The sequence below is a fragment of the Bombus pyrosoma genome, linkage group LG1, assembly GCF_014825855.1.
Source record: "Bombus pyrosoma isolate SC7728 linkage group LG1, ASM1482585v1, whole genome shotgun sequence".
NCBI lineage: Eukaryota > Metazoa > Arthropoda > Insecta > Hymenoptera > Apidae > Bombus > Bombus pyrosoma.
The window spans coordinates 15670309-15688258 of record NC_057770.1 but is presented as its reverse complement, the minus strand read 5'-3'; the positions used below and the strand labels follow the sequence as shown (position 1 = coordinate 15688258).

The window sequence follows — 17950 nt, the reverse complement described above, 5'->3', positions numbered from 1 at the left end:
CCCTCGACTTCTATCTGCCTCTCTCTTGCGCTCCGTTCCTATCGCGGTCTCGCTATCTTTCTTCTTTAACCTCCACCATCCCTCTATCTCCGTTTCTCTCGCTCTCTCTACCCCTAACAGCCACGAATACGACGGTTATATGGATGCTATAGGGCATAGAGCGTCGCTAACAGGGACTTTCGTACGCTTCCACTCGGCTGTGTTGGCCCGGTCTCTTCTCTCTCTCCTCTGTGTATCTCTCGCGTTGTACACACCCGCGCGATCCGGTTCCGTCGAGAGCGACCGCGTCTGCCGCTGCCGCTGCTGCTTCTGTTAGCTGCCACACGGCTCTCTGTGTGCGCATCGACTCTCTCTCCTCTCTGTGTGTTGCTCGGGTTACCTGCGATTATGAGCGATCGTGCGTGCGCCAGTGGACCGGCCGGAGCTCGGAACGCGCGCCCGAGCTACGCGGCTCCGATTTGGCTTGCAAAGAGGTGGTTTGGGTGTTTCGATGAACCAGAGCGCAGGATACCAGCGAAATAATTGGATTTCTCTTCTTTCTTTCGTTAGGTCTTTAAAGAACAATTTCAAAGAACCGTTCCCGTAAATTTCACCCTTAACTACCAACGCAGCACGATGAAATGCTTTTTAAACATTATGAACATGGATATAGTTTGTCTTTACGAATTTACAACATAATTTGTAAGATCTTCCAACGATAATTGTCCGCATAGGGTGGGTCATTTATTAAAATCGTCTTAACAAATTCCATCGTGCTATTAAAAGGGAATATATCCTTTCATTTAAAAAATTAATTTCATTTTGAAATTTTCCCGCCACCACTCGATCTACAGAAAACAATTTTCACGGTTCAATTTCCCCCATCAAACAACTTTTGTAGAAATATTTTCTTTATTTTTATATCTTTATTCCTTGTTACTAACTCGTACGTCTCGCTTGTTAAATTGGCCGTAAATAAATCATTAAGTAAAGGGTTAATATAATGAAACGATAGAGAAAGAGGACATTTCTTAGCAAATGGAATTAACTGGAGACAGGTCGTCGTTGTCATGAACAATACTGCGTTCTTGAACCGATAATAATTACACCGCGTGGTTCAATGCTATGCGCATAATTCAAGGGCGAAGAGAAAGGTTGCTTAGTTGGACGTTCACGATCCCCGTGAACTTGGATTCGCAAGATCATGGACCTTGACTCTGCCGACTCGCTAAACCTTCCATAATGAAACTAGCGTGAAACGCTTCGATCAATGCGTAAATTACATTTCCTTCGATGAACGAGTATAATGCGAACAGAAGTCGAGACGAACAGTCACGGAAGATGGGGATTCGATTTTAAACGTCGGTTTTAAACCTGACGCTGAATAATTAACAAACTGCGATTATTTATGGATATTTAAAGATGCAAAAATGTACAGAATGTATCCACCTAAACGCATGAAACGAACGTCTATTTAGGTTCTATTGCTTTGGTTGTGATTAGATATGAAAATAGATAGCTTTTACAGGTTTTTATACAGGTTGTTAACAGGTTGTTAATTAACACTAGAACTACCGCGTGGGTCAAAATGACCCACTTTTGACAACTTTATCTTAAAATTCCTACTTCATGTTATATTTTTTCTCCGCAATGATGTAACGACTTTTGCAGGGATAGTTAAGGGAATAGTATAATAAACTTTAATTTTGTTTTATTCATTTAATGTAAAAGAAACTTTGTATCATGGCTACTTGCACCAGTTTAGGACAAGTTGACCCGGCATATTGGCTGGTAAAGATGATAGAAGTCAGCGTTTGAAAAATAACAAATTTGCACTAATATCAATACTGAAAACAGCCAGAGTTGCTATAAACCTGGTGCGAACATTACAATAGACGAGCAACTTTTCCCAACCAAAGCCAGATGCAGGTTCACACAATATTTACCGAATAGGCCAGACAAATTCGGAATTACATTTTGGCTGGCATCTGATGTTCAAACAAAATATATTGTAAATGGGATTCCTTATTTAGGAAAGAACGAAAAACGAGCACCATCGCAACCTCTGGGTGAATTTGTGGTACTCAAACTTATTGAACCGTATAGTATGATGGGAAGGACCACAAGGACCGACAATACTTTTACAAGTTTGTCACTGGCACATAAATTATTAGCCAAAAGAACCACACTGGTTGGCGCAATACGCGGAAACAGAAGTGAACTGCGTAAAATTTGTAAAACGACGAAGGATACTATGGCTGGCTTTTCGTCGCTGCTGTATCGATCAAACGAGATTACACTCACAATTTATAAAGGTAAGCCGAGAAAGAAAGTTTTTATCCCGAGCTCACAACATAAAACCGCCAAAATTGGAAAAAGCGAAAAGGGACTACCTGAAACGGTCGGATCTTATAACAAGACAAAATTTGCAGTAGATATGGCAGACCAAATGGCAAAAAAATATAGAGCGTGAAGTCGGGATCGAGAAGATGGCCACTTCAAGTATTTTTTAATATTTTACATCTAGCTGGCATAAATGCCTGGATTTTATATAAGGAAAGCACAGGTGAGCAGATATGCAGAGAAGAGTTTATGTTTCAATTAGCAGATGAACTTGCCGCTGACAATGAAAAATCACGAGTAGAACAAAGAGCATCTGAGATCCAAAGTACGTCGAAGAACTCACCTTATTCGCGCAAATATCGCCAGATAAGGTATTGCGAGAATAATAAGACCACCATCATTTGCAATGTTTGTAAAAAATACGTAATGATGAATGACAACTTTTGTACCTAATAATTCAATTTATATATGTATTTTATTTATTCTATTATGCTTATTACGTTTATTATTATATTATTATATTATACTTCTTTTATATTTACCAATGGAAATTTATTTTAATACTCTTGTTACCAAAGATTTGGGTACTAAATGTTCTTCATTATTGTGCTTATTGTTCTTATTATAGTTGTTATTATATAGCTTTTATGATCTCGGAACATGTAGTTCCTTCTCTAAGATAATAATAAGCCAATAAATATAAAACTATGCCATTATTACGTACTTTTTAAAGATTAGTCATTTTGTCCTGTTTTGGCAGAGATAGCTACCTCTCAAACGTCGATAGTTCTAGTGTTAATTAATTAAATGCATTTATTGATGGCAAAACCGGTTCCAATTTCAGCGTTTTATTTACAGAAAGGTAAGAAGAAATGTGTTTCCATCGTTAGTAATTGATAAAATGGGATAGAAATCCGCGGTCTATTGATTTGTTCTTTTTCTTAATTTGTGTTTCAGCATCGACCAGAAAGATTATTCGTTCGTAATTAATTTCTTCGACTGTTCTTAACACGTTGCAATTTAAAAGGAAAAGAATTTTCAATTTCCAACTTTGCTTACGTTATTTATGTTACTACTGTATAGATCATTGTCAATGCTGAGAATAGAAAATAATAATTTAATTTCCCGTGTATTAAAGTCAAATCACGCTGTGGACAAATATGGAGCGACAATCGATTATGGAAGGTAAGGAAAAGCGCGTTAAAATGTTGAAATACTCACAATTAATTACGGGGCCTCAACTCATAGTAAAAGCTGGCTCCACGAGGCTCCATCACATCTGAAACAGAGAAATACCAGGTGCCATTAATATTTCGCTGTCGAACGATTCTCCGCAGTTCCTATATCACCGCCTCGACCAATTAGAATGCAAACACTCGGCCATTAGGAAATCTCCGTCACATTTGCATGTTAACCGAAGAGTTTTCTACTCGTTCATTACGCGCCACCATTTCGTCCTTTATCTTTCGTTTGGTCATTTTTTATTCTCCGTTCGACACGAGACAGTTCTCACAGTTTTAACATATGACATTCCCTAATGGCCAGCGATACGTTCATTGAAAGCCTTGAACATTTTTGTATTTTATTTATAATGAATCGATGGAATTGAGACGTAACTGTAGGTGTAAATGGCGGTGGCATTTAACAAAATACGTGCAATTTGAAAATCACGAAGTACTGTAAGCAATATGACGTGAAATCGGAGTTCAATTTCAGTTGTAGCGAAAATACGTTCCACTTTTATCAGATGGAAACAATAATCTGATATTAGAAGGAATTAAATTTCAGTTTCTCTTCTCTTTGGATTTAACTACTAAAGTTCCCAGAAATTATGTCTTTGTTTTCTTCGCATCTATAATCCTTGAGCTAACAGTTGTACGATAACTTTTGTAAATTTTCAAAGAATATGAAGAAATTAAAAATTCAGAATTTCGAAAAAATTGCACACTGCGCCAATTCTTCTCTTCGAATTCGAGCATATTACGAGAATCAATTTTCCATATCAATGAATGAAAACAGCCGCTCTGCTTACGTGGAACAAAGTACAATAGTGTGCACGCGATTATCGCCATTCATATTCACGGAGCATCCATTTCGCCAGGGATTACAGCCAGCTACTCCTGATAAATATTTATACGTACACGGTGAACGGTGCACCATATGCAACCGAGGGTAAATGTTTAATTTCGCCATGTTTCAGAAGTTGCTGGTGCAAACAGACCAAGTTTCCGTACGAGGGAGCAACTTTGACTGATATCGAAACGATATCGGGCAAATTCGGCTATAGCGAGATACTTGCAACATACTGTTACGTGTAACAGGAAAATTAAAGGAAGGACGAATATTTTAATAACTAATATTTCGATCATTTCACTTTGAAATCGAAAGCTACGAATATATTTTCTAATCCATGAATTAAAAATTCTTTTTATTATTCTATTACAGTGCAAATGTACTGTAATTATCAAAAAGCGTAAAATATCGATGAAATAAATTTATTCCATTTCTTGATTTTATTTCAACTATTTCTTAAAGATTAAGGGTCGATAAAAAAAAATAACTCCTGTCAAAATTGATAATTTTTTACGTAACAACGCACTTGATCTATGTCTCTACCACGCTATTATATATACAAAAATTCGTTACTTATATATATGTATCACAAAGGATATAGCCACCCATACGATAATCAAACAGCTAAAAAAGTTCGCCAAATGTCCAAATTGGACAAATTGTGAATGCAAAGTATTAAATAAAAAAAAGAAAAAAGCAAAGGATATAACTTAACAAACACAAAGATGGTACTCCGCTGGGGGTAGCCACCCACACGATAATCAAACAGCTAAAAAAATTCACCAAATGTCCAAATTGGACAAATTGTGAATGTAAATTATTAAATAAAAAAAAAAAAAAAAAAGAAACGAAAGATATAACTTAACAAACACGAAGATGGTACCTCGATGGGGGTAGTCACCCACACGATAATCAAACAGCTAAAAAAAATCGCCAAATGTCCAAATTGGACAAATTGTGAATATAAATTATTAAATAAAAAAAAAAAGAAACAAAGGATATAACTTAGCAAACACGAAGATGGTACCCCGCTGGGGGTAGCCACCCACACGATAATCAAACAGTTAAAAAAGTTCGTCAAATGTCCAAATTGGACAAATTGTGAATGCAAAGTATTAAATAAAAAAAAACATATATACGTCGGGTTAGCGTTGGAATTTTGGGCGTTTGACGAATCTTCAATTATCCGAATGAACTGGCCCGCAGTCCAAGTGGAACTGCCCTTATATACTGGTCAATCTTTGTTTTTAAGGAGAGCTATATAATTACTTCATACCTTTGTTAGGTACACGCCCCTCCCGTGACCGTGACTACGTTCAATGACCCATTATGTCACTTCGAGCCCAAGCCCACTGTCATAAACCTCGGGTACCCATACTCGGATTAGATCATAAACAACTATTTCTCAGTTTTAGTATTTAAGTACAGCTATAATAAAAAGTGTGGACTAAAGTATTGGGGATTTTCCCAAACATTCCAAAAGAAAGGCCCCGATGTCCTTTCATCCCCGACATATATATAAAAATCAAAGTCTGTAAAAAGTTCTACAGCATTCAATGTACCTGCATCAAATTTACTATGAATATGAATATTCTTTAGCACCTTAGACAAAATTCTGTTGGGATCCTCAAACACACCTAAATGCGTTTAAAAAATTTTAGCCCGAGCAAATTTTTGTACAGTGGCTCGATAGGTGATTTTCAATGATTTCAAGACAGAATCAATTTCGTACGTGTATCCTGAATAATTTCAAAATTTAACATAAAAGTATCACTTAAAAAGAAAAAAAGGCGGGAAGTAAATTAAAGTGAAATTTGAACGAGTAAGGAGTTGAAAAAAAAATATGAATATTTAAAAAAATAATTTTGTGAGAGTTTAGACCCTTGAAAGAAGGTTTAATGCCCAAGATTCAAATTATTCAGCCCCTGAGAAGCAGGAGAAACGCCGGCCACGCGCAGCTAGTTTGAACTTTCGCTTAACTTACCAACGACCCAGTTTGTCTATGGAGAGCTAATTGCCATATAATTACAGATAATACTCCCAACAATCTATGATATAACAAACGCTCTAGTAAAAAAAAAGATAAAATCTGTCAATTCAAAAATACAATATTTTTTCCTGCTGCAGAAAACAGGCAAAAATTCGCAGGATACATTTTTCTCATAAATGTAGCAATTTTCTCCTTTGAAAAATTGATCGATATTACCGGCAAAATGACACAGAGAGTTGTTCACATTTTACTGCTCGTTCTTTAAACATGTACCGATCGTTAATAACTATATGAAACTAACTACGGGGACGGCAGGGGGTGGAAAATGCAGGATACTGTCGTCGTCGCGTGTCGGTCAAATTGCTTGTCTCTCTTTCTTCCGATCGTCGACGAACGAAAGTAATACCGCAAACGAGTAAATTGATTTCGAAGTGGAAACGCGAGCGAAGGTAATATTTGTGGAGGGTCAGTCAGGTTGGTCGTCGCGCTACAAATGAGAGAACGCCACGAAACGTCTGTATATCGGCGTTCGTTAATACGAAATCAATATTACTAGCCGCGTCCGTGTCGTCTCCGTTTTCGACGGCCATACAGATTTTTCATTGACGATTCTCGACGATTCTCGACGATTCTCGACGATAGGGGCACCGTAACATCCACTGTTTTTTACTGTACCAACGAAATACTTTCGTGGCCTCGATCTGTCTTTCTCTCCTTGAGAAATTCGTTTCCTTCTCTAAAAGTCTACTTCGTATATCACTGATTGTCCAACCGAGTCATAAATCATTGCCTTCTTTCATTTACGGATGTCAGAGGAATTTTTTTCATTCCGCTTCACAATGAAACTGGTCATACGGAAAGTCACGACCGACTTAATGCCATTTTTTATCGCAAGGAAAGAGTTTAGTATATTATTTTAATACATTTGACACGTCAAAGTATTTATCTATTTATCGACACTTGTAGAAATAAATATGCATAAGACACAGTATCTATGATTATCACGATCGCATTGATAACGTTTGATACAAATTAGGAAATATAATTGCAACGTATACGTACTTCGTAGAGGTCGTAAAAGAGTCAAGTATTCATTATATTAAGAAACTTGAAAATACTACTAGAATTACCATTAATAGAAATTATGTGCTTAACACTTTGACTGCCACGCCGAAATCACACGTTTCGCTCAGCACGCCACGGGAGTATTTTTATTATTCGAAGCATATAATGGCAAAATAATAATAAATTGACGATGCAAGACAACATTCCTCCCCAATGGACCGTTTTTCTTATTGGTGGTCACGGGTGACCACCGTGGCGACATGCAAACAGTTGATGGCGACATATTGTAACGAGGCTTCGTTTATTCGCATTCGTTATTTCGGCGTGAACAAAACGTGCAGAAACGTGTAGAAGATGTTAGTAAAGAGTATTTGCTCATTCTATATATAATAGTAAGGTGGAGAGACAAGCGTGACATTTTTATGATTCAGGCGAAACATTCGGCTGAAATGGTAGAGGTCCGCAAAAAGATTATGTTTGTGATAAACCAATGATAGTGGCAGATCACAACAGAGGAAAATGTGCTGTAGATTTATCAGATTAAATGATAGCATATTCTCCACCACACGGAAGAACCCTCGAGTGGTATATAAAATTAGCTTTAGAGTTATTGTTATATACATCAATTTCAAACGCGACGATACTCTATAAACAAGCAAGAAAAACGAAAATCAAGGTATCAGATTTTAGAATGGCACTCGCGATGCACCTTACACGGTGCCATTCACCAGAGCCGTCAAATATACCAATTCGACAAAGATCGCGTCACGAAATGCAGAAGAAAGAAGGACAAGCGTACCTGGCACGAAAATTTTGCAGAGAATGCTATGAAAAAATGTTAAACAGTGAGGATCAAAAATTGCTAAGAATCGGACCAAAAAGGTGACCACCTATTGTCCAGATTGTATCGATGAGCCACATTTATGTTTAAACTGTTTTAACACAGTGCACCGTTAGATGCAACACTTGTTCCCATTTTTTTAATTGATGTTCTAACAAAAATTTAATTGTTCAATGGGGCACTTTTTATTTCAAAGTATCTTCTATTTATCGGTCATATTCAAAATGCCCTAACTGTCAATTTTCATACAATTTTTACAATTGTAAAAAGTTCAAGAGCTCCGGTCACCAATGACCATCGTGGTGTCACAGGAAAAACCGTGGCAGCCAAAGTGTCAGGGCAACAGTTCACATTGTACCTGTTCATTCAAATTAAAGTTGCTTTAAAATTTTTCTTAAAATTCCTTTCGTTTTATGAGGAAATGATAGACGCACAAGTTTTGTTTTATATTATTTCGTACGATCCATTTTGTTCCCTTTATCTCAACACCGCGACATTTCACAGACTTGGTTTCACGTTTGTATGAAGGTGCACTGTTGTAAAAAACACGTTTTCAAAAGAAAGACACATTTCCTAATATTTTTAGAAAAGTCACATGGATATGTCCATAAAAGTGTTTTATGATAAAATATTATACTTTCGTAAATCACTATATGTACCTCGAACAAGAGCAAGAAAATTGCACAGTGATCAACAAGGTGATAATTACATTTTAATTAATAGTGATATCACATCGAAATGATATTAGAGGTATGGAAAACAAGATGTTAAAAAGAACGAGGAAGACGAAAATTGAATAGCTCAGCCGGATAAATAGCTACCTTATAAATAGCCAGGTTCTGGCACATTACGCACCGGCGAATAGCTAATAAATACGCGGAAAATTTAGTGGCCAACGATTTACATCGTACGCGCGCTAAATAGAATCGCCTGTCGTTATAATTTCTTTCCACTCCGATATTACGTTTCCTCTCCTGTAACCTACCGATCGATCGTTATTCTGAACAAAATAGCGATACGATTTATCGTTACGAGTGATCCTCCAACAGTTTATACTCGACAAATAAATCTTGTAAAATATATAGAGAAAGAAAGTTGATCGATGATTTAATTAATACAATTATTTTTCAATTCGTTTTCGTCATAATTGGACCATGGATTTTTGTGCATTTATGGTAAATTTAAAAATACGTATAATACGAAGAAATAGCTAATATAACCGAAGCGTAGCAATAAAACATGGTAATATTCAGTAGGTGAAACAAATCTCCACATGGGTTTCTCATTTCTTTATTTGCGTTGATAAAAATACGAATTTGCAGAAACATCCACAGTCCAATCAACATAGCCGAAGTTTATTATATACAGAAATAATGAAATTTCAATGTTTTCCCCATGAAACGTAAAATATGAATAAAAGCTTTCTTATAAGCGTTCGTATACTCTGGCGAACTACCGTACGTAAATTTTCAGATTTCTTTCAAAATTAATATGACCACGATGAATTCTGTGTCATTATACAGCTAAACACAAAGGATATAACCTAACAAACAGGAAGATGGTACCCCGCTGGGAGTAACCATCCACATGCTATATGTTTTAAGCTATAATATTTTACCAAATGTCCTACTGGACAAATTGTAAAATTTAAATAAATAAATAAAAAAAAAATTATACAGCTAATAAAATTTCAAAATATTTTACCACTTCTAAGAAAACTCTACATCCGGTCTTTTTAATTTCCTCGAGCACCGAAGCCATCGACAGCGTATAGACAAAAAACTGGGACGAAGGCAGGTCATAAACGGTAGACAGGGGACGTTGGCTTGGGGGTTTTCTGTTATAGGGTAACCCTTGGAATACAGTGCTAAGATGATCACATTTTGCACACCATAGCCATAAAAATAGTAACTAAGCAGTAGCAGCATACCTATGCGACCGGCATCCAGGTACTAAACACCTGATATAGGAAACCCTCGTAAATCAGCTCTTGACATTCTGTTCTGTTCTGTTACGATATTCTGTATCTTTACTCTGTCAGTTTGTATAACAAATTTTGCAATAACTATCATAATCGAAGTACCAATCTCTCACGTTACGCGCGGAACGTGAAATAATCTCGAACCTATGTGACGTGCGGATCTGGACCAGCTCATATTATTTCCTGCTTGTAGTTACGCTTCTGTATTTGAAATATATTTTCTTCCTTACAATTTATCCACGCGTTTCTCTCTCTTTATACATCTAATAATCTCAACAGTATGAAATAGATCGTAAGCATTAGTGTTAGATTAGAGGTAAGAATGCGATTAGTGCAATAGAGAGCTGTAAAGAAAGCTGAAAGTTCGTCCAAAGCCGAGAGGCACGGACTAAATAAATAATAATAAAAATAATAATAATCTCCACAGTATAAAATAGAAAGAAGTATCGATAAAAGTTCGCAAAAGTGTCTAAATACTTTCGTGACGCGTGTTTTTCCTTTCTGCATGAATTTACCGTACAGAAATTAACACTGTAACAAACAAGTAACGCAATCGTGCCGAATGGTTGATTCGGTTTCGGTAACCACGGGTCTGGATATAATCCAAATTTTCTCGCATTAACCAAATTACCAAACGACGCTGGAGAGATCGGGGCGCGATGTAGCGTCACGTAACGGTATTGAGCGAACGGGCTTCAATTTCTCGCACGACGCCACAACCGGCAAGAAATCCTACGGAATTTCGCGAACACGCGTCCGATATTCGCACCCTCGAAAACCTCCATCGATGATCGCGCTGCGTTTCGATTAGACGCTGCTAATGGAATGAAATTTTCGTCGCTACACGAAGGTAAAAAAGGTAACACTGAATGTGCAAGTTAATACATTTGAATTTAAAATGTGCAAAATTTGAATTTGAGAATTTTTATCTTTCTAATTATAATTCATTCTAATTATAATTGTTATAAATCTGACGTTAAGAACAGAGTACGATGATCGAACAAAATTTCTTCTATTTATTTTCAATACGATAGAAAAGCATATACAGAGAGGCTCGTTTTTATTTTGCGACAGATTAGGATCTTTGGGCTGTTATCGATGGATTTCGTCGAGAGATAAGAGCATCTTTCTTTAATTAACGAATTAACGACGCCTGATAATCGATCGAGGTTGCTCGGACGTGTGAAAATTGTCGTAACGTTAGTGGATTGTTCTTTACGGCTGAACTCGCTCAAAGGAGAGCCAATTAATTAAACAAACACATCTTTTTCTTGGTCTCGATAGGATTGAACTTGTGACCGTCGGGGCCTCGTCGCGGCACGCCGCGCCGTTTCAATTAACGCAAATGAGTTAGTTTCGTGATTTGATTAGTCGAGTAGCCGAGTTCGCGCGTTTCTTTCAGATACACAAACTCGAACTCGAAACTCGACCGGCAAGACGCTCTTCTAACTGGGAGCGTTCCATTTCTGAATCGCATGTATAGCCTTTTCTATGGATCGCTAGTATTAAAGTAAATGACCTTCTCAATTGTTATCGTTTATAACATTTTGGATTCGTAGAATTTTGCTGGCCTTTTTTGAAAAGTTAATATTATTGGGAAAAAAAACATCCGAGGCTGAAAGTTTAAATCTCTTAATTTTGGATTTTCAATTTCTCGGCTTTTCTCAAATAAAGTGAGATCAAAATAAGAAAATCGAGAAAAGTCTGGAACTGAAAGTTTAAATTTCTTTATTTGGATTTTCAATTTCTCGGCTTTTCTCAAACAATGATAACAATGTTCTTTATAAATTTTTTAATATTACTTGAATATTGTTTGCCTATATTTTGAAAAAGTTTGAATCTAACAGATTTTCATTTAAAGACAAAGTACATTATGTTGGAATTCTTTTTGTTTAACCATACAGTGAGATTAAAATAAGAAAATGAAGAAAAATCTAAATTGTATTTTACTTTTGTGATTTTCAATTATAAAAATAGGATTTTCGCGCAATTAGAAAGAAAGGTTGCGTGATAATATTTATCGAAAGATAGAAACGCAAGTCGGCAGAAGGAAGATTAATTATTATTAATATTAGTTATCTGGTCTATTCGTGTGTTGGCGGTAATTCGAGGCGTTTGTTACTGTTAGAGGCGTATGCATTATTCATACGATATGCAAATCGGAATCGGCGGCGAGGTTGCGCCGTATGAACCCGTTACGTGAAAAATACGATAATGCGTGGCCCGAGATATACGCGCGTCGCTGAGAATGAACGAAAGTAGTTTGTTCCAGAGGCGCGATTTGCGCGTTTATGCAATTAGTCTTCGAAATGGTTGCCCCGTTAATCTTTATCCGTTTTCCCTCTTTCCTTTTATCCTAACCTACTCTGTCCCTCTTTCTCTCTCTGTCTGTCTCCCTCTCTTTCTCTCCCTTTCTCATGCTTTTGTTCTACATTGCCACGAATGGCAAATTTGGGAATTCGAACTAGCACGCGTGGTTAATTGTCGTAGGGAAAAATTATTCCCGTTTCGCGGTGCGTTATTGTTTCGCGAATATAAAATCGGAAAATAAAATCGAGGAAATGTTATAACGATATTTATATAACGTGCCGTTAAAAAGCCATCCGGGTACGATTTTGCGTAAAATATATCGCTCATAGTTCTCTGTCGCAAACACTTGTTTATATTCTCTTTCATTCTAAATTTTAAGTAGGAAAATTTAGAAGAAATAACGTTGGGCTTTGTGTTTCACGGCAACGAAATTCGACATAATTCTCTTCCTATTTTCCTATATCTTTGTCATTGATATGTAGCGGTGCAGGAGTCAAAGGACGAAGCGAATCGACAGCGACTCATGTTGTTGTTATGCCTCGGAGTATCAAGATCGTTAGGATACACGTAATTTGAGAATAAATAAACTCCAGGCAAAACAATGTTGCCGCTTCGTGCAACCGTCGAACGAAGACAAATTAGAATTTTCCGACTCCACCCCCCCCCCCCGACTAGTGTAAATAAACGGACGCAACCGAAAAAGAGTTACAGTCAGTTGTCGATCAGTTATCACTCAGTTATCAAAGAATTATCAGTATCTAATTAACGAATCATTAGCGATTCTATTTTACGACTTATATACAGTACGAGCGTCTCCGCGAATATAGTCTGTATATAGTCTTAGAATATAGAATATAGTCTTAATTTATTATTTTTAAATATATTCGACGGATTCAACAACGAGCAATCTCGTCATGAAACCTCACCGACCAACATCCTCTACACAAGTCCTCTACGGATATTTAGGTTGTCCGAAAAGTGTCTTTCTTTTACAGACACGTCTTTTACAGCGACGCATTTTTGTACAAATATGAAATCTGATCTGTCGAATCTTGTGATCTTTATTTTGATAGAACAAAATGGATCACACGTAATTCAATAAAATAATATTTCTTTTTTTTTATTTGGATGTATTTTACAATCAATTTTCATTGACAAATGTAAGTAAATCTTTCTGGCGTAATAAAATAATACAAAACAGAAAACATTGTGCGTCTATTATTTCCTCATAAAACGAAAGAAACTTTTCGGACGACCTAATATTTAAGTGAATTTCTTTCTTCCTTTATTTATTTAAATTGTCTTATTTTTTAGTTAAAGTAAACTTCAAACAAAACGCTTAAAAGCGTTGACAGCTGCTGCTAACGAAATTGAAATAAAATTCCCAGTGTCGATCATTTCCTTATAAGACGAAAGAAACATTTCGGACGACCTGATATTTCACAATTTCTATAAATTATATAAATATTATATAAATATTATCCCATTTACTTTAAATCTTACATTACATTCTCCATACTGCTGTCTCATAGTAATTACAACATTGTTTTGACAACTTAATTCTAACATGCACATAAATATTTATTGTTCAATGTAGATGAGACATTTTGTATGTATTATACTGACATACCGATATTATATGTAAATCTTTTCCCTCCAAAGGGCATAAAATTTGATTCCATTAAATTTGGAAAGTTAACACACAGAGTCTAAATGACCGAGTAACATCGTTTCGTGCATATGTCAATAAGCATACTCGTGCCAGTTGATGGATGGATTAAAATAATGTTGCTTCCACGTAACAGTTGCGAACAACGCTTCAAGTAATTAGAGGTTTACCTGCTCTCGTAACTTTATCGCTCGGAAGGAAGGGTATTCAATGTTACCCAACTTCAATGTATACAGGGTGTTCTCTGTTAACCCAGCCACGTGCCATTCAACAATCAATACCTATGATACGTGCAAAATTCTAAAAGTCAGTGGCTATTTTCTGACCAAAATTCTTACGTATCTTATGTAAATCGTGTGAGTAAGTTTATATTTTTGTGATCAAAATTACACAAAGAAGTAAAAGCTCATAACAAATAATTTTTTTTTATTTTGGATATCTTTTTATATCTTTGCACACTTGTCTGCTTGAAAATTATAGTGATACAAAATATAAATCAATTCACTATTATGTTTCAAAATAATACATGATAAACGTATATTTCAAAATAATAATGTTCATTATTACAGAAAATTCATCGTATTTCTTCGAGTCATTAAACAACGTAAGGGATGATTTGTAAGGATTGGAATGCAAGAATAACCTGAAGATCTACGACACTTAACTTAAGCAAAACCTATTATGTAAGTAGTAATCACAGTCTAAAATGAAGAATTTTTTTTTAACAAAATGAAGTCGATCACTTTGATTCTTAAATAGTTCAAATGTCAAATTCAATTTCGTCTAATTATCTAAAATATAGCTTTTTCACTAACGAGCGAACAAAAATAATAAATTTTAATTAAAAAGCTTCCAGCAAGAAAGAGATAAAAAGGAGGAAAAAACAGGAGGTGTAAGGGGTAACAAAAAATAAGGAAAAAAAAATAGGAGAACGTCGGTGGAGAAAATACAAACGCGAAAGGATGAAGGGGGCGGTTCAACGTTTCCGAGGATCGTAATATGTGTATATCGCGCATCACGAGTGCAACAAGAGACAGAGGCTGAGTCATCAATATAACTTTACGCACGTACGTGCCGCGCACCAACGTCACCACTACAATTCCATTCATAAACATAAAGGCCGACTTACGCACACCGACGCGCACGTGTGCCTATTAAAGAACCGTATGCAAATGAGCACACGTGCGCCCGCGCACGTGTACCTGCGACACATGCTAAACTTTCGCTTAGCCTAGAGCTTTCCCAGTATTTCATTCAAGTTTCCGATTCTAATCGTACGAGATTGCGGAGAATGAAAATTAAAAAAGGTTCTATGGAAATGTATCCGAGGATGTGATTATTTCTACAGTTATTTAAAAAACTCGTATTTCATTTGCATTTGTCTTCGACGTCAACTTAACACGCTGAGACGTTTGATTTTATATTATTATTGAAATCTTATAAATTACAAATTATTAATATTGGTAAATTCCCTTGTATAATATAATAATTACTTATGGTTGTGACAAAACCAATTTCACGAAGTAAATTTTACAATTTGCATTTAGAGTATCACGTGATAATAAAATTGTAAAAGAAATGTGTATAAACTACAGCTTGTAACTTGTCAAATTACTAGTATCGGGTAGTTGATAAATTATTGTAAAAGGGGGTATTGTACGTCACTTTAACATTCGTGAATAATAAATTTTTGTAAAGGAATTTGTAAATTCAACTATTACATTTTTGCCCATTATGATATCGATATAAAATAAAAAACAGATCAGAAACAGGTCAAATAACAGAATATTGGCGATTAATTTTTGAAATTTAAATTGCGAACGTGAACTTGAATTCGAAATTCTGTACATATTACACCTTTTTTGCGTTAAATCTGTGTTACATATAGATTTTATAGATTATTCGAATACGGAAGTATTTAAAGGCTACAATAAAATCATAAGGAAACTTGGGCGAAGTCGAAGAATCTGAGAGTTGAAAGTTTCCAAACAGTTTCAAGTGCAATACAATTGCCAACTTCATCCTACGAATTCCTTGTAACGATAATTACACCATTCAAGCGTTCACATTCTCTTCAATCATAATAAACACTGCACGATGCTTAAGAACTGCTAAAGAAGCGATATAAAAACTATCCAACCGAATGAACATAATTTCCAAGCAGGTCACAACGTTTTAAACATACTATTATTATTACACTCATAGGTATAATGCGCGTAATCAATCATGCGTAACGTGCGTGAAATAATAATCATCTTTACACACGCGCATTTCACATACACTGTTATTGACGAGTATTTGAATACTTGCTCATCTTTCACAAGATGTATTTATTAAATTGTTCAGAAAATTCATAATTTTCTCCACTGTGGATATGTTTTGCATTGCACTTGATAAGATTAAATGGGGGTAATTTGTCATGAATTTTTTTTAACATTAAAACGTTAACTAACGATTGTATAATGGCATAATTTATCAACAAAATGAAATTTGATAACTTCTAACTTATCACGTTCGTCTTCTAACTCTTACAAATATCTTTCACCAATTCTTATATTGTTATCTCGCGTGAATTCAAAATTCTAATCAATTAATCTCTCCTTTGGTAATTTGGAACAATTATAACATCTTGTCCATTGTCAGAATATGTCTTAATATTTATGAACGACATATTATGTAATACAAATTTAAAATTCTCGTAATATAAAATACCTGAATTGTGTATTTATGGAACATATGGAACGTGCACACAGGTAAGAGACAAGCAAATGGGCTGCTCTCTCGTTCGAATGCAAGATTCTAATCAATTAATCTTTCCTTTAATAATTTGAAGCAATTATAACATCTTGTTCACTGTCAGAATATGTCTTAATATTTATGAATGATATTATGCAATACAAATTTAAAATTCTTATAATATAAAATATGTGAACTGTGTATTTTCTTCTTCTAAACAAACAACAAATATATATAAATGAGCTCTGTGATTATAATACACATATGTATTATATATGTATGCGTATTTTCTTCTTCTAAACAAACAACAAATATATATAAATGAGCTCTGTGATTATAATACATATATATATTACATGTATACCTATTTTCTTCTTCTAAACAAACAACAAATATATATAAATGAGCTCTGTGATTATAATATACATATGTATTATATATGTATACGTATTTTCTTCTTCTAAACAAACAACAAATATATATAAATGAGCTCTGTGATTATAATACATATATGTATTACATGTATATCTATTTTCTTCTTCTAAACAAACAACAAATATATATAAATAAGCTCTGTGATTATAATACACATATATATTATATGTATGCATATTTTCTTCTTCTAAATAAACAACAAATATATATATAAATGAGCTCTGTGATTATAATACACATATGTATTATATATGTATGCGTATTTCCTTCTTCTAAACAAACAACAAATATACATAAATGAGCTCTGTGATTATAATACATATATATATTACATGTATACCTATTTTCTTCTTCTAAACAAACAACAAATATATATAAATGAGCTCTGTGATTATAATATACATATGTATTATATATGTATACGTATTTTCTTCTTCTAAACAAACAACAAATATATATAAATGAGCTCTGTGATTATAATACATATATGTATTACATGTATATCTATTTTCTTCTTCTAAACAAACA

General features: G+C 34.9%; 1 protein-coding gene across 22 annotated transcripts in view; it reads right to left on the bottom strand.

Moving 5' to 3' along the window:
- Window positions 1-17950, bottom strand: part of LOC122570392 (bromodomain adjacent to zinc finger domain protein 2B-like) — a 225839-nt gene that overhangs the window by 74428 nt on the left and 133461 nt on the right. For all 22 annotated transcript variants that reach the window (XM_043732668.1, XM_043732641.1, XM_043732762.1 and 19 more), the window contains one exon: window positions 3544-3601. The gene's annotated coding sequence lies outside the window, so the exon portion shown is untranslated. The remainder of the gene's footprint in view (window positions 1-3543; window positions 3602-17950) is intronic.